Source organism: Nomascus leucogenys, chromosome 6 (assembly GCF_006542625.1).
Source record: "Nomascus leucogenys isolate Asia chromosome 6, Asia_NLE_v1, whole genome shotgun sequence".
NCBI classification, from domain to species: Eukaryota; Metazoa; Chordata; class Mammalia; order Primates; family Hylobatidae; genus Nomascus; species Nomascus leucogenys.
In genome coordinates, this window is record NC_044386.1 from 10,205,316 (window position 1) to 10,230,132 (window position 24,817).

Sequence of the window (24,817 nt, forward strand, 5' to 3'; positions counted from 1 at the left end):
CAAGCCTGGTGTGGCTTGGGGTGGTTGGACCATCACTTTATCTCTTTTTCTAACACATATAATGGGGCCCTAATTACATGCCAGGTGCCTGAACTTTTCCAGATCTTATAAAAGCCTTGTCCCCCTTATGTTTAGGAGGTAATCTTCTTTTCTAGACACTAGATAGTTTGGATGGTTCTTACCAACAAAAGAGATAGTATCCTTTCTTAAAAAATACTTCCAATCACTTGTCTTCACTTTGAGATTGATCTTCAATAGTGTTAGCTTATAAGATTTTTGATATCTAGGTTAGAGCTTATTTTTTAGTTTTTTTTTTTAGGATAAAGGAACTGGGTCTCTTTTGTATTTTTATAGTACACATAATTTCTATTTCAAGAGAAATAACATGAGAACCCAAAGATACTTAAATGTATTTTAGTAAAATTGGTTTGTGCTTTAGATATTCTCCAAATGTCCTAGCTAGTGAAAACACTATTCCTATGAACTGTAAGAATGTCTCAGGCTATATAATATTGACTGTATCTTTGTTAATTAACCATAGTAGACATTTTTAATGAAACTGTTAGCATTATTATTAATCTACCCAGGATTCCAGCATTCATATTGTAGGCTTATGTTGTATGCATAAAACATACAGGATTTATATGTGATGAGTTTAAAACTTTGGTAGTTGTATTTGCGCTATACTAAAAAGAATCAGTAACTATACGTTGTAATTGTATGAACTATTCACAAGTAGGTAGAAAAAACATAAGGTATGATGAAATGAATAAAAAGAGACCAAGTAGATATAAAAACAGAAGCAAAAAGTGAGCTTAGAAGACCAAAAATGGACTAAAGTTTATTTTCACTAATTTCACTCAATTAAAATGACTTGTTGTTATATCTGAGCCAAGCTGATGACCCACTTTTTACAAGCAATATTAATACTGTAAAATTTTAGGAAAAGAAAAGAAGCTGCAGCACTGTGGCAATTTCTTTACTGAGATGGGATTTCACTTGTAGCAAAGGAGAAAGATTTGATGAGTAAAAGAGATTGCACGGAAGATTAAAAAAGCAGGAAAATACTAGACACAGAGCTTCTATACATCAGTTGGCTCAAACCTCAGGAAAGTGTTTGGTGTTTGAGTTTTGTCTTCTGAAATTGCAATTTTCAGAAAACTTGAAGTATCTACTTGTCTCCCTCACTAGGGAGCCCAGGCAGGGGATAGAGGCTGTCATTCACACTTGGCTGACAGTAACTGGCCCACAGGCACAGGCCCTGCATCTTCCAGCAGGTTGTACAGCGGGGTAGCAGCCTCTGCCCGGCAGGACTCTGATGTTCCTGGCTGTCGGCTCTCATTCTGCAATGAGGTACCGTGACAGGAGGTCCTTTCCCTTGGTAAGAATGACTTCTTAGCAGTGTCACCTTCTGAAATGCAGACACCAAACATGCCCTGCACACTGCCCTGCCACTCTGTCAAGCCCGTTTGGCATGATCTGACAGACGACAGTGAGACAGTGAGGTGAGTGATCATCTGCAAGGACTGCAGGAGCCTACACGTTGGTCGACAAGTAGCTTAATTATTATTACACAGTGACTATGGTCAGCCTTATCAAACCAAACCAAACCATGCAAATCCACACATCCATCCAGCAAAAATAGAGGTCTTCATATTACAGAACGATATTTTCTATGTACCTTTCATAATCCGATATGAGCAGTCCCTCCTACCCTATTTTCAAAGTCAGTAGAAACAACTCACACTTGCAAAAAATATATATACATATATGGGTTGTTGGCTTCTTTGTAAGTCTGAAGATTCAGTGATGTTTGTTTGGTTTAACATAATTCCATTAGTTAAACAGAGCTTATGCAGCAACTGTTTTCCTTCCAGTGTCACATTGCTAAGGTCAAGTTCAGGTAAGCACGTGCCTGAATACAGATCCAGGAGCAGAGTGGTGGACAGGGACAGGGATAGATGCTGGTGCTCAAAGGGAACTGTCACTGGAGACTACAGCACAGGATCAGCTGGTGGTTCTGCTATTCCTCGCGTGAGTCAGGCCAGAGCAGAGCTGGAGAAAAATGTAGGACTTCGGGTTTCAGGGTAGCGCCCCCTTGGGCCACCACTGGGGACCCTGAGGGCCTCTGAAAATGGTACTTCTTTCTTTTCCTTTCCATTAGTTTCCTGTGACTGCTTCAATGGATTACTACAAACAGGGTGACATAAAAAATCAGAAATGTATCCCTCACAGTTCTGGAAGTCACAAGTCTGAAATCAAGGTAACAGCAGACAGGGCCATGCTCCCTTCTAAGGCTCTGGCATTTATTCTGGTGGCTCCTGACATTTACTGGATTGGGGCTGTGTCTTAGTCCATTTGTACTGCTATAAAAGAATACCTGAGACTGGGTAATTCATAAAGAAAATAAGTTTATTTGGATCATGGTTCTGCAGGCTGTACATAAAGCATGGTGCCAGCATCTGCTTTTGGTAAGGGCTTCAGAAAGCTTCCACTCACGGCAGAAGGTGAAGGGGAGCATGTGTGCAGAGATCGTACGGGGAGAGAAGGATGCAAGAGGGAGGGGGGGAAGGTGCCCCAATCAGATCTTGCAATATCGAACAGAGTGATACCCACTCAGTACTTACTCATTAAGGCACCAAGCCGTTCCTGCGGGATCTGTCCCTGTGACCCACATACCTCCCACGAGGCCCCATCTCCAACACTGGGGATTGCATTCCAACATGAGATTTTGAGGGGACAAACATCCAAACCAAATCAGGCTGCATCGCTCCCATCTCTGCCTCTGCCCTCACATGGCCTTCTCCTCTGCATCTGTGTCATCTCCTCTTGTGTCTCTTACAAGGACACTTAGCTTTGGATTTATAGCCCACTTGGATAATCTAGGATGATCTCATCTCAAGACCCTTAACTTAATTGTACCTGCAAATACTCTTTCCAAATGAGGTCACACTCACAGATACTGGGGACTTGGACAGATTTTTGGGGGGCCACCATCTCACCCACTACACTTTCCTTATCTCCTCTCCCATCCCTCCTTTTTCTTAAAGAATGTTTCCTTCCCTTCTCTGTGCTCTCTTCCTGTCTTCCACTGATAAGTTGGAGACTCAGGACCTTCCTCTTTGGTGGTTTTAACCAGAAATATTAAGTGGCTGGCTCCATGTCTGTGCTGCAGGGCAGGGTGGCTGCTGGCTCAGCAGCTGTTGGGGCTGCTTGGTGTGGGATGGGGTAGAAACGGGAATGCTGCCGGTTCTGGGTTGAATTGTTACCCCCTCACCAAAATTCTTATGTTGATATCCTAACCCCCCAGTCCCTCAGAATGTGGCCTTATGTAGAAACAGGGTCATTGCTGATGTAATTAGTGAAGAGGTCATACTGGAGTGGGGTGGGCTCCTAATCCAATACGACAGAGATCCTTACAGAAAGGGGAAATTTGGATCCAGAGATAGATGCACACAAGGAAAGCACCACGTGAAGATGAAATAGAGATTGAGGCGATGCTTCTATAAGCCAAGGAACGCCATCTATTGAAAGCAAATCACCAGAAGCGAGGGCAGCGGCCTAGGACAGATTGTCCCTCACAGCCTTCCAAGGCAATCGACCCTGTGACACCCTTATTTCAAACTTCCTGCCTCCAGCACATTTAACCCATGCAGTTAGGGGCACTTCATTATAGGAACCGTAGTAAACCAACACACTGCTTGACATTTGGGTTTAGGTACGTTTCAGAGCTGCTACTTGGAAGATGAGACCACAAAGAACAGTTCTATTTTGTTTTATGTGACAAATAATCATGTCATATGGAATCCCACAGAATTTGTCATTTCACTTTTAACGCTGTCTGAAATCTCATTGAATATGTCTCAACTTGGTATTTAAAACCAAAAAAGCAAAAGCAAATAAATAAAATAAATAAAAACGATGCTTCAGTTCATCACATTGGCTGCCATCATCACTGTCACTATCACTGGATTCTGTTTTGTCCAAATCTGTTAAAAAAAAAAAAAAAAAGACCAAACAAACAAACAAACAAACAAAAAAAACAGGCTTCGGGCTCCCTGGAGTTAACAAAGCACAGAGCCGGCACTGACGAAATGGCAAACTCAAGACCAATTTCTCTAGAAAATCCTTGACAGCCACAGAAAGCCCATGCGTTTTCATGGGGATAATCACCAACATTATTGGGGACAGAAAATAAAGGTTAAAATTCTGTCCTCAGTGACTCTTCTCAGCAGAGCCTCTTCATGAATTTCAGGAGGGTTAATGAGCTGGGTTTCATGGCCGTGAGTGCCTCTGTGAAAGCCATGCTTCTCTCAGGGAGAGGAGTGTGCACACAGGCTCTTCATCTTGGAAATGAAAGATTACTTCCACGTGGCACTCCAGCTGCTTCAAAAAGCAGGGAAAGCTGCCGGTACACAATGCCTGTCCAGGAGGATGATGTCACAGGAAGCGGGACTGGGCAACTGGTTCTACAGGAGCGCACGGACCGAATCACATCACATACAGTTCACCACCAACATCGATGGCAAAAATGCCTTTTGTATTTTTTTCCACATAAAAGGCATTGTTTTGGGGTCTGAGCTTAAAACAAAGAGACACAAGTATCCACCAAGCGGTGTGCTGGCTAGGAGAGGGAGGGAGAGAGGAACAGGATATGTGTATATTTAGGGGTATAAAGAGTATGGCTCCCTGTCTACATACACACAGATGCACAGATACATGCATACATATGTGCCATGACTTTTGTTCATCAGCAGGTCAATAAAAACATAGAAAGATCAATGTATTCCATTGCTTGCTGCTCTGGTATAGGTCCAGCGTCACCCTAATAAATACAAATCACATACTTCAATCCTAGCAGAAGTAGGCTGGGGGCACAAGACTGTGTGTGCCATTTTTTCTGTTGACCATGTCATATCACTAGCTCCCTCTTGCTTACCAGGTAAAACACCAGCTCTTGGGACTGGCCAACAGGACCCCTGCAGGTCTGGGGAACTGCTGTTTTCCTAGCAGGTGGCCCTGCTTGTAATTTTGTAAATATGCTCCAGGAGATGGGACTCTCAGGTTTAAGTCCTGTTGTTTTCGCTTCCTGCATTGTTTGCTCCTTTGTCTGGTTAACTTCAACTTCTCTGGGCTCAATTCAGGGGTTCCACCATTTAGGGAGGCTTTCCTAAATTGCTCCTCCCAAAGCTGCTTCTGCTGCCCGCTTCACCATCCTCAAATCCTGGCATTCCTCTAGCATAGCACAAGGGTCCATTCACCTCAGTACTCTCCTTGAGGCAAGGGATACAGGCTCTTTATCACCCGAGCTCCCAGAAGCTGGAGCTGGCCTGGATCAAGGTCCATGTTCCACAAACACTGCCCTGAATGAAGTGTCATCCAATCTCTGCATCTACTTAGCCATGAACAAATAAAACAGGACCCCACCCAAACCAAACCATGGCAAACACAGTCAGGTATCCCAAGGTAGTTTCTAAGACTGAAGCATAAGCTATTCCCTGAGTGAGGGTAGCTGTCTTCAGAGATTTACATGATCTCAAATATTAGTCAGTCCTAAATTTAATGTGATACTGTTTTATTTCCCCATAAAAATCTTGCATGCATATATTTTTAGGTACTGCATTTAGTTTCCTGGGAAACAGCAGGGGCTGTGCAGAGAGAAGGAAACGTTTCAAAGACAGTTAGCCACAGAAGTGTTTCTGGAATATTCTCTAATGGTGTAACCATCCACCCCATGGATGCATAACTTACACAGTTGAGCCATGGAACATCCCTGCCCCACACTGCCCCTGTGGTGAACTGAGAGGTAGAATCATTTATGGCAACTCAAGCACAGATTTGTAGAGGGTCACAGCAGTGCTATATCCAGCTAGTATCATTTGGCTGGATTGCATAGTAGACTTGTGATTTTCACATATATGTAGACATAATCTATGCCTACTGAAAAAGATTGGAAGGAATAGTTCTTTTGGAGAAAGACAGAATTTGCCAGGTTTCCAGGTCTCCTTCAGAGACGTCTGCACAAGATCTGGAGCCGGGTTCCTCCAGCTTGGCACTGTTGATATTTTGGGCTGGACCGTGCTGCGTTGTGAGGCTGTCCCATAGCCTGCAGGATGGACAGCAGCAGTTCTGGCCTCCACCCACTAGGTGCCAGTAGCACCCTCCCATCCACACCAGTCGTGACAACAAAAAATGTTTTCTGATAATGCTAAATATCTTCTGGGGGACAAAATTGCCCCATGTTGAAAGCTATTGCTCTAGAGATTCCGAGGTAAGACGAGGTCACTGCTGGAAATTGGGGAAGGTAAGTCACCTTCTGAAAGTCATAGGACGGGCATTTCAAGGAGCTAAAGGGAGGATCCTTTTTGCTAAAGCCTCCTGATATTATCTATTCCATACTTCTCACTTGCCTCAATAACCTCCTAAGCTCCTGGAACATCATGCCTCATGGGCTTTTGGAGGCTTCTGTGTGATTAGAGGGGAGGACAAGGGTGTGATTTGGTATAACTGACATAATACAAATTGCTTGTCAAATTTCCTCTCACTTGTCTGTGGAGTGCAATAGTAGGAACATTTGCACAGAGAGAAATAAATGTCTAAACATGCATTGGCACAGACAGTGCACTAACTTTCAACCTAACGAAAGAAACCTAACGAATGAAAATGTAAGGCTTGTCAAGTGTGTTATGATAACTCTCCAGTGCCAAGGAAATATCGCCCTCCCCACGGATACCCTGGCAAGCCTGTGAGTTTACCCCAGTCAGGACGTGTATTAACCATCTCCCCTGCATTGCAGGTGAGTGTGTCTATCCCTCATTACTAGGCTTCTTGAAATTCCTTCTGAACTTTCCTTCTGGAAATGCTATCCATTCTCCAGGCACCCAAAGCCACCCCTTTGTGCATGGAATGTGTCCAATAAATAACTGGGTTTCATACCACTTGTGCAGAAGCAACATAAAAAGTGCTTTTTCCTTAAGGGGAAATATCTCACCATTTATACCTCCTGGGAGTTAGTAGTTTCATTTAAATGCTAACTTTGTAAGCCACAAGCAATTCACTGTCTTTGTGGAGAGATATACTGTTCTGTCCCTGTTGCTACATACAGACTACTGTTAACAAATAACAATGGAGATATTTCCAGTGCCAGGTTCATAGCTGTGCCCAACCAATTTCAATGAAGGAGTCTAGCAAGTTGAACAAAGTGCTACTTCAATAATCTCTTCCTGAAAACTTGTTTTTAACGTGGTTTAGAGGATACAATTGTGCACGTATACTTTAGCCTATGGAATTTTAACTGGATGCTCTTTCTTCTTCCCTTTCTACCAGTTTCTGGTATATTTCTTTCTACTTTCAAGCCATGTTCTTTTTCCACCCAGGTCTATTGGCCCCTAGGCCTTGAGAGCCAGAGTCAATAACACCTTCCCTGCAAGAAACACACCCAGGGGTGTCCACCACCTCAGGTCCCAGTGAAAACAGGTCCAAGGAGATACCAAGTTCCGTTCAATGTTTCCCTTTGGTTAACTCCCTGGTTCTTACATTTCCACAATGATTTCCTTTACAATTTGTATCTACTGCTACAAATGGCTTATAGATGTAGTAACAAAAGGAGAATAACCAATAATAGATAATTTACTCAAAATTACCTGGCTATAGTTTCATGACAATTAACTAAAAACTAATTTAAAATAAAGTATATTTTGGAGCCAGAGCTCTGTTACATTATAACTCTCACATATGTTCCCAAGGAGAGACTGAATATGCAAATGGACAATGGCCAGACAATGCATACAAACAGAACTTTGACCCACAACCTGAGCATCCTGCCCAGGAAACCAACTCCTTATCTGTAATAAGCAACTCAGGAAGCAAGCCTGCTGTAGGTTAGTCTCACAGAAAGACAGATTGCTTTCTCTATTCAGAACTTCTGTAACATTTGGCCCCAAATGGCCAGGACTTGATTCATAAATGAAAGCTTCCCTAGTTTTTGTCTCTGCTTCCAACTGAGGACCAACCAGAGAAGGCCAGGCATACACCCCAACCAATCACCTGGGGTGCTCCACTTCCGGTTGGCTCATAACATCTCTCTGCTATCGGCTTCCAATTAGGGCACACCTGAAGCTTCCCTTTTCTCCACCGTAATATTTACTGCTCTTCTGCCTTTGAGTCTCTGCCAAAACACAAGGGATAATGGCCAACTCCCTTGCTATAGCAAGCTCAGAATAGATAGCTTTGCTTTTCTCCTTTGGTTGTGTATTTCCACAAAGCCTGCCCTACCAGAACAAAAGCACATTCATTCTTAAGTAAATTGCCCAGACTGGCTAGTGAATTTCCTTCTCAAGGGTCTCAAAAAGGCTCTTTATTAAAAAATACTGCCACCTCTAGGACGCAATACATTTGCCCAATGGCCAGAGCTCTAGTGGGTATGGATACCTATGAAGCTTAGATCATGCAGAGAGATATGAGTTAACTAAAATAGATGAGAATTTTGGGTGGGGGACAAGCAATTAGCTATACCAGAATTTGGCCGGGGCAATAAGAATATAAAAATGGAGACACAGCTCCTTGGTTAATTTTAGTAGCCTTGTAGGAATTTGAGATAAACTGACAAGAACCTTGGCCTTCATTGACACGAGCTTTAGCTGCATTGTAAGCCACCAGTTCAAACTCATGCATTTGGAACTTCTCTTGATTGTATCTACATATCTTAGGAAAGAAGTGAGGAATAGAAAAATACAAACATTTGAGACTAATAAAGAAGTACGTAAGATATGAAAATTCATTTAATAACTGAGAAATCAGAATTGCAAAAGATTTTTCATAAGAATTGAGTCATTTCCTCTAATTTTTAGAATTAGGTTTCTTTTTTTAAAGCTATAGATCTTGTAATACCTGTTCTCTATGAACTTAAAGCATGAATATCAACTGACTGTTCATTAAACAAATATATATTGCTAGTCTGACATTTTGTTGGCCTTGGACTTAAAAGGCAAATAAGAGTGGCATAATCAGATCTTGTGTCCCAAAGCAACTGAGAATAAACTTCAAAATAAAATTTGATTTTAAAAATACTAAATTTTTGTTTATTGCTTCTTCACTATGTAACGTTGTGCATTTAATAAGCACTGTCTGCCTGCCATGTTTATCTTCTATGAGTTCCCACAGCACTTAAAGCATTCACGGTAATCCCAGTGTTTGTGACTATGTAAATGTGGTTTAAAGTGGGCCGGGGCTTGGTCCTTGAGAGCAGAGAGTCCATCACACTTTCCATATCAAGCTGGGGTGGAGGAATTGAAGAGGGCGTACAGGTGTGGACTCAGGAGCCAAAGGGCTGTTAGATGGAAATACATTTTTAGATCATTGATGGTTTTGTACTATCTGTGCTTCTATTTCTTCTCAACATCATCTGGCTTTTTTTGCCATGATAAAACAGAGCAATTTTTGAGATGCGTATATACTTTCAGTTCATGGAGAACTAAAACTATGTACCCTCCTAACTCAACTTCTGCCCAATACTCCCCTGACACACACACAGCTGGACAACAAATCTACATGCAGATAGAAATGGTTTTATTACCATCACTTAATTACCCCTGTCCTCATTAACGTCACTTACTATTCCAGGAGATTCTTGCCAATGCAAATAACTTGATTGTCCAATCCAGAAACTTGTAGAAAAACCTACTGACTCTTTCATGGAAAGTATCAAAAGATAGTTTGTGCCCTAAGACATGTTGAATTCCTGTTTCTACCAATCCTGAACGGTGGCAAGTCTTAGCATTGGAAGATTCACCTTAAATCAGGCTTATGATAGACTGGATTAAGAAAATGTGGCACATATACACCATGGAATACTATGCAGCCATAAAAAATGATGAGTTCATGTCCTTTGTAGGGACATGGATGAAACTGGAAAACATCATTCTCAGTAAACTATCGCAAAGACAAAAAACCAAACACCGCATGTTCTCACTCATAGGTGGGAATTGAACAATGAGAACTCATGGACACAGGAAGGGGAACATCACACTCTGGGGACTGTTGTGGGTTGGGGGGAGGGGGGGAGGGACAGCATTAGGAGATATACGTAATGCTAAATGATGAGTTAATGGGTGCAGCACACCAACATGGCACATGGATACATATGTAACAAACCTGCACATTGTGCACATGTACCCTAAAACCTAAAGTATAATAAAAAAAAAAATTCTCCACAAAATCTTGTCTCCCTCCTCCCAGGCACTGCCAAAGCTCCCTTGAGTGCTGTCCCCCTTACCATGGTAAGAAATCAATTCTGCTTTGTTTCAGCAACAGGTTGTGTTAATGATCTTTAGGGCGGCGGTCCTGGGCACCATGGAGGACCACTTTTTTCACTAGAAACTCAAGCAGATAAGGGCATCTGAGGCAGCTGCTAGTTGGCAACACTTAGTAACACTAGAAAAATTACCGAATAACACTTCAGGTTTGTATATTTTCATTAGTAAGGCTTATTTTTGGTCTGTGTTCATAATGCTGCTTTTTTTTTCCCTATGAGTTGATTTATTTCTTTGTATTAGAACAAATAAGACTTATACAGGGCAGTGGCTAGTTCAGCTTTAGATTTAATCAGAGTCTCTTAAAGATACGACTTAATGTAGGCAATTTACTTAAAGTTTCAAAAAGATATTACAATAAGAAAAGGATGACAGATGTGATTTGCTATAAGCTCACTGCTAGGCTGAGTTAATCTCAGATGACTAATCAATTTGGTCTCATTTGAAGCTTAAACTAAAGGTGCTTTTCTCTTTTCTTTTCTAATAATTATTCCCCGCAGGCTTTGATGTTTTTGTATGCAGAGGCAAGCTTATCAGAGAAGTTTGAGACAAAAATAAAAAGTTTACATGGTGTTATGAATGAAACAGATGAATTTCAATATCTATAGGAAGAGGTTGAGCTCTTTGGAATAAAGCAAAGCATATTCAATACTGAAGAGGGAATTCAACTACGTTGCATAATGCACTAAAATCCTTCCTGAGAATCCTCATCTCAAAGGATTTGCTGAAAAATATATTAATACATTTTCCCTGAGATTTTTCATGGTTCATTGAGACACTAGAGACGGCTCTTTTCTGGCGTGCACCATTTAGACAGTGCAGCGCTAATGGATATTAAAGACACAGCACTGTTACCTTGAAGATACAAGCCCATGGAGGATATATGTGCACAGGGCCACAAAATGCATTTGATCTTCTACTTTGTGTTCATGTGTTTGAATTTGTTTAAGGCAAGCTTATTTTGGTAATTAAAGCTTAAGAGTTCTTGGCAGTTTTTTCCTCTTAAAGTAAAGGAATAATAAAACTGGCTTTCTCTTTTTATCAAACTCTGCACATGTGTAGGAGAATATAATGACAGGTACTTGGGATCCCAGCTCCTGTGTGGTTGCAGATTACTCTTTAGTGGCAACACTTTGCTTCATTGTTCCATTATCTACCAGTGGGCTTCTTGGAAGAATGCAGATGTGATGCCCAAATAGAAAACCTTGTTGAAAGGAGTAAGTTGCTTTTTGGGAAAAATTAAGCATCTGCATTAGAAAGATTTGTGCCTACAATAAAATGAAAAAAAAAAAAAAGGGTTTTGGAGAAAAGGCATCATCACAATAGGCTGGAGATAACTTGAAATATACTGAAAATGCTTAATCTCTTTTTCACAGAACAGAGGTGCTGAAAAACCTTTGCTTTGGAGCCTCCACGGAACTGAAAGAAGCCCACGAAAGAACTGAGGCTAAGACCGGCAACAAGGCTACTGCTATGAAGCATGAGGGCAATGATGGCAGTGAATTCACTCAGGGCCTGCCAAGTTCCAACTATTATTCTAAGCACTCTCTGTGTCTTCAATGATTTCTAACAACAGCCCTAGGAGGTCAACACTGCAGTTCTTTCCATTTTAAACATGTAGACACAAAGGCACAGAGATGGAAAGTAACTTGCCCAAGGGAGTCAAGCCAGAAAATGTACAACAATGCCCAGCACTTTGCCAGAAATAAAAGGTATGCAAGAGGAAAAGAACTAACAGGAGTATTAGAGAGGGCAAGGGAGCAGTAAGAAGCACATTTCCTACTACCTTCATCAGAGGCTCCCTCCAAGCCCCAATCTGTAGTTTGGGTCCACTGGGATCCCCTCTGCTGCTCCTGCCTTCCCGCCAGTCCCCACACTTGCCTCCCATCGCTCATCATCTCTCAGCTCCTCCTTGAAGACAGCACTTGCCCTTTGCTGGGCGCTGCTGAAACTGAAGTTTTTGAGCATTTTTCTCTGTGAAAGGTGAAGGCTTGCTATAGAGTCAGGGTGATTTAACATTTTCTGAATGACTCCAGGACTCTTTGGGGAGCATCATTTATTTTCCTGTATTATAATAATATTCTCACAAAGAGCTTCTGCCCCACACTAAGTGGTCCTAGATAGTTCCACGCTTGTGTTTATACAGTCATTACATTTCCATCCTCTCCTATTGCCTATTTATTTCTGATTACTTTTTAAATATTCTCTACTGTTCAGTGTTCAACTGAGAGCCTTCATGTGTTTTCTGAGAGCAATGCATGGGCTCCCTGGCAGCTCTGACCCTGGCTGAAGCTGAGCAATGCCAAGGGTCCCATTTTCCACCTGGCATGGGAATGCTGGCTTGAAGTGTGGCAGGACTGAGTTCTTTTCTTGACACCACAGGCTTGACTGAGGAATGAATCATGGTTGGAGAAGGTGGAGTTAAGGATGTAGGTACTGAATGAACCAGGGTTAAGGATGTAGGTACTGAATGAACCAGGCTACCTAAACAAGTTGTGTGGAAGTCTTAAAGAACCCATCAGAATGGCATAAAGGTTACTTTAAACTTAAAAGAAGACTTTTCTGAGCTTCCTTCATTGACTAAAGGCTGAGCTTTCTGAGAATGCAGCTGCCATAAATCCCCTCTGAGGAGGCTCCAGCCAAGAAGGAGAGACTGACTCTTAGCCCTGGGGTGAGAAATTGCATAAACCAAACTTTATCAGAACTGCCATACCCCCATTTATTTCCCCTCGAAGCCCATTTGTTTCAACAGAAGCCCTATCTATCCACCCTTGCACTATTAAGCTGGAATATAAACCATTATCCATACCTGTTCAGTGAGTTACTCATTACCGAGTACTCCCAAAAGACAGGTGAATAAACCTTGTCTTTTCTCCTGTTAATGCGTCTATTGTCAATTTATTTGCAGTCTCCCACCTCCATCTCCCCAGTTAGGACCTAAGTTAGTAGAGGGATGGCCTGGAGTCTGGAGCTGGGTGTGCTGGGGCATGTGCTGTCTGAGGTAGCCAGTGCTGTGGAGGTTGGCTGTGATTGGGGGTACTGGGCTAGGTGGCCTTTGGCTCAGGTAGGGAGGAGCAAGAGACAGAGAGAATGAGCTGCTACTGGCCTACACCCTAGGTCCTTGTGGATGGCAAGTACTGCCACAAGCCATAGGCAGAGTTGGCTCATGGTGGGATGTCTCTGTGTGCTGAGGACACAGGAGGTCAACCCACAATAAAGTTGGGTTTGAGCTGATTTCCTGGCTGTAGAACAAAATCCCATGGTCACGGCACACATGGTAGTGCAGGTTCTCAGATACACCGACTCATGAGTACTGAATTCCAACATGAGTAGTTGCAACATGCAGTGACCTGGATCACAGAGATGGGGCGGGGTGTCTCCCACCATCAGGCTTTTGCTAAGTACATACTTGAATAAAAATTAGAAGTTTAAACAATGACTTTTATTTCTGAGAATAAATGTTTCACATTTCAATACTATTAGTGAATCTTTCTCAAATGAAGAATCTAAATAAATGCCTGGCCTTGAGTAACAATACGTAGTGATGTCTTGAACATAGAATTACTTTGTTAATGTTCATTGACTGATTATCTTGGATTTCTGCTAAGGAAATATTGAAAAATGAGACGTAGAAAACAAATGGAAATGCATCTGGGAAAAAGTTTTAGCGTTTAGTATATATTAAAACCTGATGTGATACATATAGCTCATTTCAAAATAATGACATATTTGCCCCGCGAATTTGCTAATGTATTTTAAAAATTATTATATTATTATTATAATTTTTAGAAACAGGGGTCTCACTGTCTTTCCCAGGCTGGTCTCCAACTCTTGGGCTCAAGCGATCCTTCTGGCTTAGCCTCCCGAGCAGCTGGGACTATAGGCATGTGTTATTGTGCCCAGCTTGCTTAAGTATTTTAAATTCATGGGTTCATTGCACAATCTTAATAGCACTTGACTTGAGTTTTGAAGGTCCTAAGAACTTTTGTAAATAATAATTTAGAGCTCAGTGAGAAGCAGCTTCGTATGAGTGGAAAGGGCAGTGCCATTCATAAGAGGAAATGGCTGAACTAGCTAGGGCTAACACTGTGCAATGCAGATACGTGATGCTCAGCCTGGGCTGTGTATCAGAATCCCCTAGAGATAGAGAGAAGCTCAGGCCACATGCCAGAGACTCAGATTCAGGAGGCTTTAGGCCCGGTCAGGGCCAGTGTCACTCTTCATGTCTGAAGATGACTTCACACTGAGTACCTTTCATTTAATCATTTGTGTGTGGAATCCAGTCTTGTGCTACGTTGGTGTGACATCCATCTATCTATTGCTATCATTGTCCCTTGATCTGCACTATAGAAAATCACATGCTTTTGCCAAAATCTCTCCTCCAGCTCAGGTCTCCAAGTATAGGACAACTATCTCAAGACCAACATTCTGGGTTGTCAAAACCAGAAAATGGTTTCATTGATAAAGTAAGCAGGAAACAAGAGAAAACAGTTAAATGAGGAAGTTAAATGAGGAGCATATTCATCTAATGGGGTGGGTTGTTGATATGGTTTGGCTGTGTCCCCACCCAAATCTCATGTTGAATTGTGACTCCCACAATTTCCACGTGTTGTTGGAGGGACCCAGTGGGAAGTAATTGAATCACAAGGACAGGTCTTTCTCGTGCTGTTCTCACGACAGTGAATAAGTCTTAGGAGATCTGATCATTTTAAAAAGGAGAGTTCCCCTGCACAAATGTTTTTTTTGTCTGCTGCCATCCACATAAGATGTGACTTGCTCCTCCTTGTCTTTCACCATGATTGTCAGGCCTCCCCAGCCATGTGGAGCTGCAAATCCAATAAACCTCTTTCTTTTGTAAATTGCCCAGTCTTGGGTATGTCTTTATCAGCAGTGAGAAAATGGACTAATACAGTATACTGGTACCAGTAGAGTGGGGTGCTACTGAAAAGATACCTGGAAATGTGGAAGTGGCTTTGGAACTTGGTAACAAGTAGAGGTTGGAACAATTTGGAGGGCTCAGAATAAGACAGAAAAATGTGGGAAAGTTTGGAACTTCCTAGAGACTTGTTGAATGTTTTTGCCCACAATAATGACAGTGATATGGACAATAAAGTCCAGGCTGAGGTGGTTTCAGATGGAAACAAGGAACTTCTTGGGAACTAGAGCAAAGGTAACACTTGTTATATTTTTAAAAAGAGACTGGCAGGATTTTGCCCCTGCCCTAGAGATTTGTAGAATTTTGAACTTAAGAGAGATGATTTAAGGTATCTGGTGGAAGAAATTTCTAAGCAGCAAAGCATTCAAAAGGTGACTTGGGTGTTGTTAAAGGCATTTGGTTTTATAAGGGAAGCAGAGCATAAAAGTTTGGAAAACTTGCAGCCTGACAATGTGATAAAAAATAAAATTCTATTTTCTGCAGAGAAATTCAAACCAGCTGCAGAAATTTGCATATGTAATGAGGAGTCAAATGTTAATCCCCCAGACAATGGGGAAAATGTCTCCAGGGCATGCCAGGGGTCTTCACAGCAGCCCCTCCCACAACAGGCCTGGAGGCCTAGGAGGAAAAAGTGATTTCCTGGGCTGGGTCTAGGGTCCTCATGCTTTGTGCAGCCTAGGGGCTTGGTGTCCTGCATCCCAGCGGCTCCAGCCATGGCTGAAAGGGGCCAATGGAGAGCTCAGGCCATGGCTTCAGAGGGTGCAAGCCGCAAGCTTTGGTAGCTCTCATGTGGTGTTGAGACTGCGGGTGCACAGAAGTCAAGAATTGAGGTGTGGGAACCTCTGCCTAGATCTCAGAAGATGCATGGAAACACTTGGATGTCCAGGCAGAAGGAACAGGGTCCTCTTGGAGAACCTCTGCTCTGGCAGTGCGAAGGGAAATGTGGGATGGGAGCCCCCACACAGAGTCCCTACTGGGGCACCACCTAGCAGAGCTGTGAGAAGAGGGCTACCATCCTCCAGACTCCAGAATGGTAGATCCACTGACCTCTTGCATTGTGAAGCTGGAAAAGCCACAGACACTCAATACTAGCCCATGAAGGCAGCTGGGAGGGAGGCTATCCCCTGCAAAGCCACAGGGGTGAAGCTGCCCAAGGCTATGGAAACCTACCTCTCACATCAGCATGACCTGGATGTGAGACATGGAATCAAAGCAGGTCATTTTGGAGCTTTAAGATTTGACTTCCACACTGGATTTCAGACTTGCATGGGTCCTGTGGCCCTTTTGTTTTGGCCAATTTCTCCCATTTGGAACGGCTGTATTTACCCAGTACCTCTACCCCATTGTATCTAGGAAGTAACTAGCTTGCTTTTGATTTTACAGGCTCATAGGCAGAAGGGACTTGCCTTGTCTCAGATGAGACTTTGGACTGTGGACTTTTGAGTTAATGCTGAAATGAGTTAAGACTTTGGGGGACTCTTGGGAAGGCATGATTGGTTTTGAAATGTGAGGATATGAGATTTAGGAGGGGCCAGTCACAGAATGATATGGTTTGGCTGTGTCCACACCCAAATCTCATCTTGAATTGTAACTCCCACAATTCCCACATGTCGTGGGAAGAACCTAGTGGGAGGTAACTGAATCATGGGGGCAGGTCTTTCTTGTTCTGTTCTCACAACAGTGAATAAGTCTCATGAGATCTGATGGTTTTAAAAGGAGGAGCTCCCCTGCACAAACTCTCTCTCTTTGCCTGCTGCCATCCACATAAGATATGACTTGCTCCTCCTTGCCTTCCACCATGATTGTTAGGCCTCCCCAGTCATGTGCATGTGGAACTTAAGTCCAATAAACCTCTTTCTTTTCTAAATTGCCCAGTCTCAGGTATGTCTTTATCAGCAGCGTGAAAATGAAGTAATACAGTCTTGTAGATCATCCGTACGACAGAGCTGGGTTGAAGCTTTGAGCACACAAGCACCATGAATCTGTTGGAAATTTGAAGGCAGAATCACCATGATTTCCCATTTCAGGTCAGTCACAGACATTTCTGAAAATAGCTTGGGACAAAAATCATGTTGTTTATAAAAACTCCTGTGGCATACAGAGCTACATATAAGATTAAAAAATCATTCACCTACCACCAAGATTCGATTGAATGAAAAAAGTATTCAATTTATAAGAAAAAGTATCACAGAAACTCTTTTTGAAATATGTGTGTATATATGTAGATATACCCATACACATGAATATATACATTCATACCATGTTTATATAAAAAAATGGTAATTTTGTTGAGCCTTATCTAGGATTTGAAGAAAAAGGAAGAAGTAAAATATTTTTTCCTGCAAAATAAAGAGAGCTTGACTATAAGGTGTCTAATGGTCCTCTATCAATTAGATTTATATCTTCTGGGAGCATTTGCCTCCCTGCAGGCTATTCTCACTTCTAAATGTTTGACAGAGTCTCCTGCCAAGCCATGCACACAGCTGAAAAATGGAAGATAAGTTCACAACCACAGCATTTGCAGGGACGGCTTAAGGGGTGGGAGCTACCCCCACTGCATTTATAAAGGTACTAGCAAAGAAGCATTTCCATTCGTTTTCATTATAATATATTCCATGGATAAATAACTTGGCACTGCACATATGGGCCCCTAAAACAATTTCCTCCACATGGAAAACTGATCAAGACAGAATGACTAGGTATGTGGTCCTGTGCACAGGGATTCCTCAAGTCCCAGAAGCCATATAGTAAAGGATGACTGCACACATACACACACACACACACACACACACACACACACACACACAAATTACTTGACAGATAAAAATTTCAGGAGTAAAATGTGACCATCCGGAATAAAGAGCCTAAAGAAATAAAAGTAAGACAAATAATACCCAACACGAGAGTCTAGACTAGTGGATGGAAATTCAGACTTCTCATCAGTCTCAACTGATTGGCCCTCTCCTCCTGTCCCATATTTTTTCCTGGGGTGGATAAATAGCCAAGATGACTCAGCAGTAGTGGCATGAATAAATCTGTTTAAGTTTTGTTCTTAAACAAGTAAGAGGAACTTAAAATGGCTTCACATGATGACCTACAGTCAACCTAAAATAATCTGAACATGTGTGGTCTTATAATTTTCAGTATCATCCACACAAAGAAACATTACCTCTTGTCTTCTTTATTCCAAAGTAAAAATGCAGAAAATTATGTAAGAAACCTGTCTTTGGCTAATGAGCCAAGAAATGCTTGTCTACCTGTGGATAGGCATTTTATTTTAAGATGAGACTTTTTTTCTGTACTTAGAGATTAACATAATTGGACCATGACTTTAACTATCTTTTTTTTTCTTTTTCACCCTGATGACACACAGATTAATATCTCAGTCCTGAGATATTAATGAATATTGTCGGTTTTCTGCTTGCCATCTCCCCTTTCATGTCTCACAGATGTTTCAAACTTTCAGTCCAAAATCAAAGTTGTGATGTACCATCCCCTCCCCTCCTCTGTCTTTTTTGCCACTTACGGCATTTTGTATTTCATCCATCAGCAAACCTTGCTGGTTCCACCTTCAAAATACTTTTTCTACCCCTGTGCTACAACTCTGGTCCTGGATAGCATGATCTCTTTCCCAGACTCCTGAATCCAAGTCCTCACTGCTCTTTCATCTTGTCTACTGTCTAGTGTTCAACCAGCAGCCAGAGAGGACTTTTAGTAATAAACGTCTGATCATGCGTTCATGAGCCAAAACTCTCAGAGAAAAATCCAACTTTCTTATCCAGGCTGAAAGGCATCCCACACTCACCATCAGCATCTCTGACCTTTCCCTGCCTCATTTACCAGCTACAACAACATTGACCTTGTTCCTGTTTTTGCCACCTGCCAACCTCTGTCCTGCACCAGGGGTTTTGCTCTTGCTGCTCCCTTGTCCAGATGGTGTAAGGTCTGGCTTCTGTCCATCTCTTAGGATTTAACTCTTCATAGACTTCTTTCTTGACCGCCCCATTCAACATTCCCTTCCCGTTGTCACTCTCTAAACCCTTACCCTATTTTACTCATGTCTGAAGTGGAAAGTAGATATTGTTTTCTTTCTCTTTTTTTTTTTTTTAGACAAAGTTTTGTTCTTGTCACCTAGGCTGGAGTACAGTGGTGCAATCTCGGCTCACTGCAACCTCCTCCTTCTGGGTTCAAGCGATTGTCCTGCCTCAGCCTCTGGAGTAGCTGGGACTATGGACCTGCTACCACAGCCGGCTAATTTTTATATTTTTAGCAGAGATGGGGTTTCACCATATTGGGCAGGCTGCTCTTGAACTCCTGACCTCAGGTGATCTGTCTGCCTTGGCCTCCCAAAGAGCTGGGATTACAGGCGTGAGCCACTGCGCAGGGCGTGTTTGCTGATTTTTGAGACTGTTTTCACCACTAGGCTGTAAGCTCCGAAAAGCAGAAACTTTGATGTACTGTGACTGGTACACAGTAGGCACTCAATAAATATTGGTCAAATGAGTGAATGAGGAGATAAATTAATTCCACATCTTGGAAGTTGGTACACAAGGATAAAATTACACTAAACCCTTGAAATATCCAACTATGTATTACCATATTTTGGCAACTATATTAAATAATCACGTTAGACTTTCATGGTATGAAAAATGAATTGTGGCATTTCTAGTTTGAAAGCTGGACTTCTTTATATTTAATTAGTCCCTGGGAATTTTTAAATACTGTACTCATTGTCCCAATAATGATACTCTATATGAAGATAAGAAATTATGATCTAGCATAAAATTCTAACTGTAGTCTTAATTAGCTTCAAATGCAACCCCTAAATCTTGCCTGGTGTTTCACACCACACAGTTGGCTGCTTTTCTTTTTATGAGAGCTCCCTCTGGGGAACTGCAGCTCAAAAATGGCATTTGTGGAAATGACTTGGGAAAGCCAGAGCTGATTCGTCAGAGAAGCATATTCTCCTAATGGTAACCCTTGACTACGTGGGAACAATGCCAAGATCATATAGCTACAGTTCCACTGGGGGCAGCCTCCCCGGGGGCAGACTCCTAAAGGAGCCCTGTGTGCCGTGGGGGCCGCATAAAGGCTTGCCAAGGGGATACAGGGTTTGGGGTTTTAAGGGAATCCATTTTCAGATTCTCGACTTCTTATGCACTCTGAACAAAACTGATCTGCCTGGAAAATGTGCTTGCATGTTCTTTCCCACATTCCCTTCTCTTGTTTTACAAAACCAGGTCAATTTTCTCCCTGCTGCAGATTGGCAAAGATTCTCTGAGATGAAGCCAAGGGTATTGCTTAATGCCAGTGTGTGTCTGGGTTGAGGAGGAACAACCATGATGATGGACAATTCATCGTTTTCTTCAAAGAGGCAGTTTCCAGTTCTTTACCTTCAACAAGATTGAAGGAAGACTGAACGAAGTTGACAGTTAACGGATCATTAAAAATAACTTGATGATGGATCCCAATGAGATATTTAAACATCAATGCATAGGAAGTACAAAGAATGAAGTAGCATTACTATAAGGAAAGACCGTCTATTCTCTTTACCTTATATATATATGAGTAACGTTTCTCAGTATTTAAATCTATAAAAACAAAAAAAGAGAATAAAATGAGAATGAATCTTGTTCAATCAAGCAATAAGTTATATTATTTTTGAATACATGAATGGATTGGGAAAAAAGGCTCATCCATCTGGTGAATGCATTTCCAATACAATTTTACATTTTATATTGAATAATTTTAATCAAGATAAATGACGTATTATTTTGATCAATTTTATTCTAAAAACTATAGTGATAATCTATAAGAAAGTTTTAATTTAAAGCCTAATACCATAAGAAATATTTACAATATATCTTAATTTGTATAAATTTTGTTTGCAAAGAGAATGAGCAATAAGAGACTTTAAAGCATAAAATACATTAATCAGGGTAAAATTTTCCCCTACCAGGGGAGGTAGAAAGCTTATATGTCTGAGGAGCAAAAGGAATGATGTAGAGTTTCTAATATTGATAAATAATCTGCTCACATATTGTTGAAGAAGATGATGTTGGGTACTAAACCACTGTGGTATCTAGATTTTTAAAGACATATTTAAAAGAGGGATGTGTCAGTTTTATTTTTAAAATGCCACCCGGGAAACTAAACTATATTCTTGGCAACAATTTAAATCTAAAAATGTGAGGGGGGTGGGGTTGGGGGGCATAGCTTTCCAAAAGTCTTTCAGAGAGTTAACAAGGAAAAATAAATTGCATACCCCTACTCTTAAGCATTCTGTTAATGATTTGCAATCATTAATTCTATCAATACACTGACATAGGCATCCTCCAGCCTGTGTGTGGTCAGGCCAAGCACAGGGATCCTCTGTACGAACAGGGCATCTTCTCTCAAGGAGACTACCAGGTGGGTCAGCCAGACCCAGGAGATGCCAGCAACAGGATGAGATGACTTTAGAACTTCAGGGAACTTGGGGGTGGGGAGGGCTGGAAGAAATGGAGTCCTCTTAGGCATTTATAGGAAGGTCAAGGTGAAGGCAAGGTGTGTTCCCTTCCATTTCTTTCCATTTCTTTTCTCCAAGTAAAGATACCAGCTTGTTTCAGCCAAGTTGTGGGGCTATTTTTATGCACATATTTGAGCTCCCTCTTTTCTTTGTTTAGAATAAGGAATCTCACACGCCATGGAATTTGGAAAGAAAACTAGGCAGAGACTAGCATCTAGTCACCGGACAACTGAGCAGAGACGCAGAGACTAGATAACAATTGTATAGACTGTGAAAAGTCCGGAACCTGGAGACTTCATAACCAATCAGAGGCTGATTCCCACCATCTGGGAGGAAGAACAGGGCTCAGAGTGGAAGGATGAGAAGAGAGGAGTCTGCAGAAGATGTGCCTTCGAGATAGAGAACATTCCACGTGCTCCCTCCCTTCCTTCTCTGGTAACTGTCCCTACTCTTTACATGCAGTAAGGGTCACTTGGGATTGCTCATCTATTCTGCAGAAAGACAAGACCAGAGTTAGCCTACAGCTGTTTAAACCTCATGCCTGGGTCTACCAGCCCTGTCAGCTCCACCATCTAAACTCATCCCTTTCTCTCTTGCCAAAGCGAAACAGAGATATAGTTATTTTTCCTAAAAGTTCATCAGAATGCTTAAAAGAAAGTCATAAAGTAAACACATTTATAGGAAAGTCTGCGTACCTGCCCATCACACTGTTACTATCTAGACTGATTTCGTCGTCTAATTAGACTAACTGGGATTTTAGGCAGTGGTGATTTGTTTTTTCTGCACTCAGTTCAAGCTGGTTGCTCAGCTTCCTTCAAGCCACCTAGGAGCTGCTGGGTTACAAATTAACTAGCTGGAGGGGTGGTTGTGGTTGTTCTTGTTACTGCTAGTTATTGTCGAGGCTGCAGTTTTCCTGCATTTCATTTTTATTCCAAACATTTCTATATCTTCCACTCCATCTCTGCCTTGAGTTCACGAGGGGGTGGAGGTGGCCTTTGGAGACAACTGAGAAGCTAAAATGCAGGTTTGCTAGAAGTTCTGCCTTAAGCCAAGCTGGAAGGATGATATAACCTGATTCAGTCACCTGGGCCTTTCCCACGGGTGCCTAATAACTGCGGACGCAGCCATGATTATAAGTATGAGGTCATTCACCTATTTAAGATAGTTCTTTTGCAAATTGTACTTAGTTAATAGAATGCTCAGTATTGTTTGTTGCTCACGGAACTTTACTGCTTGATCCAGTAGCCCAGTCACACACATGTGTATACTTTAAATATTTATCCCCAGGAGCTCTGATATTTGTCATTCAAATTCTTTTAGTGAATGCTAGTCCTTTGCCTAACAGAAAGAAGTTGACTGCATAATTCCTCTATTTTCCCTTATGGAGATGCTTTAGAAAAAAATGTTCCCTTTTCTTCAACAAACATCCTTGCCAATATTCATCACCCACTCTATCTCTTTTTATCTGTTACCTCTTCCCTCTGAGGACTAAGCTCTGATTTTTTTAACATGCCCAAATTCCTATCTAAAGGGTTTGGAGAGTCATGCCCTACAAACCATAAATTCTCATCAGATGGGTTTATTTAACCGTATATATCGCGATTTACTTTCCAATTGGACTCTGGCATAACATTATGTGACAAAGAAGAAAGTCAAAATATTTTACCCCAAAACATGTTTCTTTGCCATATTTTGAAATAGTCCTGCAGAGCTGTCCTTTGTGAGCATAAATTTGCATCTGTAGAGAATCTCTGCTAACATAACTAGATCTTTTTATTGCAGGCCCTCCCCATCCTGAAGAGATTAACTGAGAGTCTAGCACCTTTTAAAGGTCTGAATAGGGAACATTTGTCATCTATTGTCTCTAAGGGCAGCCATTAAAAGAACGTTGGTCTCCACAATCTTTTATCTTTTTTTTTTTTTTTTAGATGCGGTCTCGCTCTGTCACCAGGCTGGAGTGCAGTGGTGCGATCTCGGCTCACTGCAACCTCCATCTCCTGGGTTTAAGAGATTCTCCTGCCTCAGCCTCCCAAGTAGCTGGGACTACAGGTGCACGCCACCATACCCAGATAATTTTTGTATTTTTAGTAGAGATGGGGTTCCGCCATGTTGGCCAGGATGGTCTCAATCTCTTGACCTCATTATCCACCCACTTCGGCCTCCCAAAGTGCTGGGATTACAGGCGTGCGCCACCGCGCCCGGCCTTCCACAGTCTTTTATCTTAACCTGAACATTTCCTTTCTATTGATCCCACGTCTTTAGACAAACTCAATCGTCAGCTAGAAAATGTTTAAATTTACCTACAGCCCCCCTCACTGCCTGCTCCCCCGTGCTTGCACCCCGCCCCCCACCACCCCCAACCACCCCCTGCACTTTGAGTTGTTCCACCTTTCTGGACCAAACCAATGTATTTGATTGATGGCTCATGCCTCTCTAAACTGTATAGAACCAAGTGCACCCTGACCACTTTAGGCACATATTCTGAAGACCTCCTGAGGGCTGTGTCATGGGCCATGGTCGCTCATATTTGGCTCAGAATAAATCTCTTCAAATATTCTAGAGTTTGACTCTTTTCGTTGACACCTCCAAGACCAACAGTGAGACTCAGTGAGAGTGAAATACAATTGCAATAGTGTTCTGATGGGCTAAGCAAGCTGTCACAGAAGAAGGCGATGCTAATGCCAGAATGTGGTCTCAGGTCACTTTAGGAATATTCAAGGCAGACCACAGAATTACTCCTTGGGTCTCCCACTGTCTATGTTTCCTTGGTTCAGCAGATTAGCAATCTGACCAAAAAGCAAGACCAAAGGTTTGATCTTCAAGGGGACTGATTAGCTCCTCCCAGTACCCGATGCAGCCATATACCAACCCCAGAGTTATTCTGCACACAACACATGCTGTCAGTCAGGGCCTGGGGAAGGGAAAAGAGGGAAGAGCTTATGAAAAATCCTGTTGCCATGATTCAAAAGCAATTCAAAACAAGCACTGCCTCACATCCCCTCTATATATCACAGAGAACACACTTTAAAAATCGTCCAGGTATTGGTATAAGGTAGAGGAGAG

At 42.0% G+C, this 24,817-nt stretch overlaps 1 protein-coding gene across 7 annotated transcripts in view; it reads right to left on the reverse strand.

The window, feature by feature from the left end:
* The window catches only part of CTNND2 (catenin delta 2), a 938,008-nt gene that overhangs the window by 70,077 nt on the left and 843,114 nt on the right, over window positions 1–24,817 (reverse strand). The window lies entirely within an intron of this gene.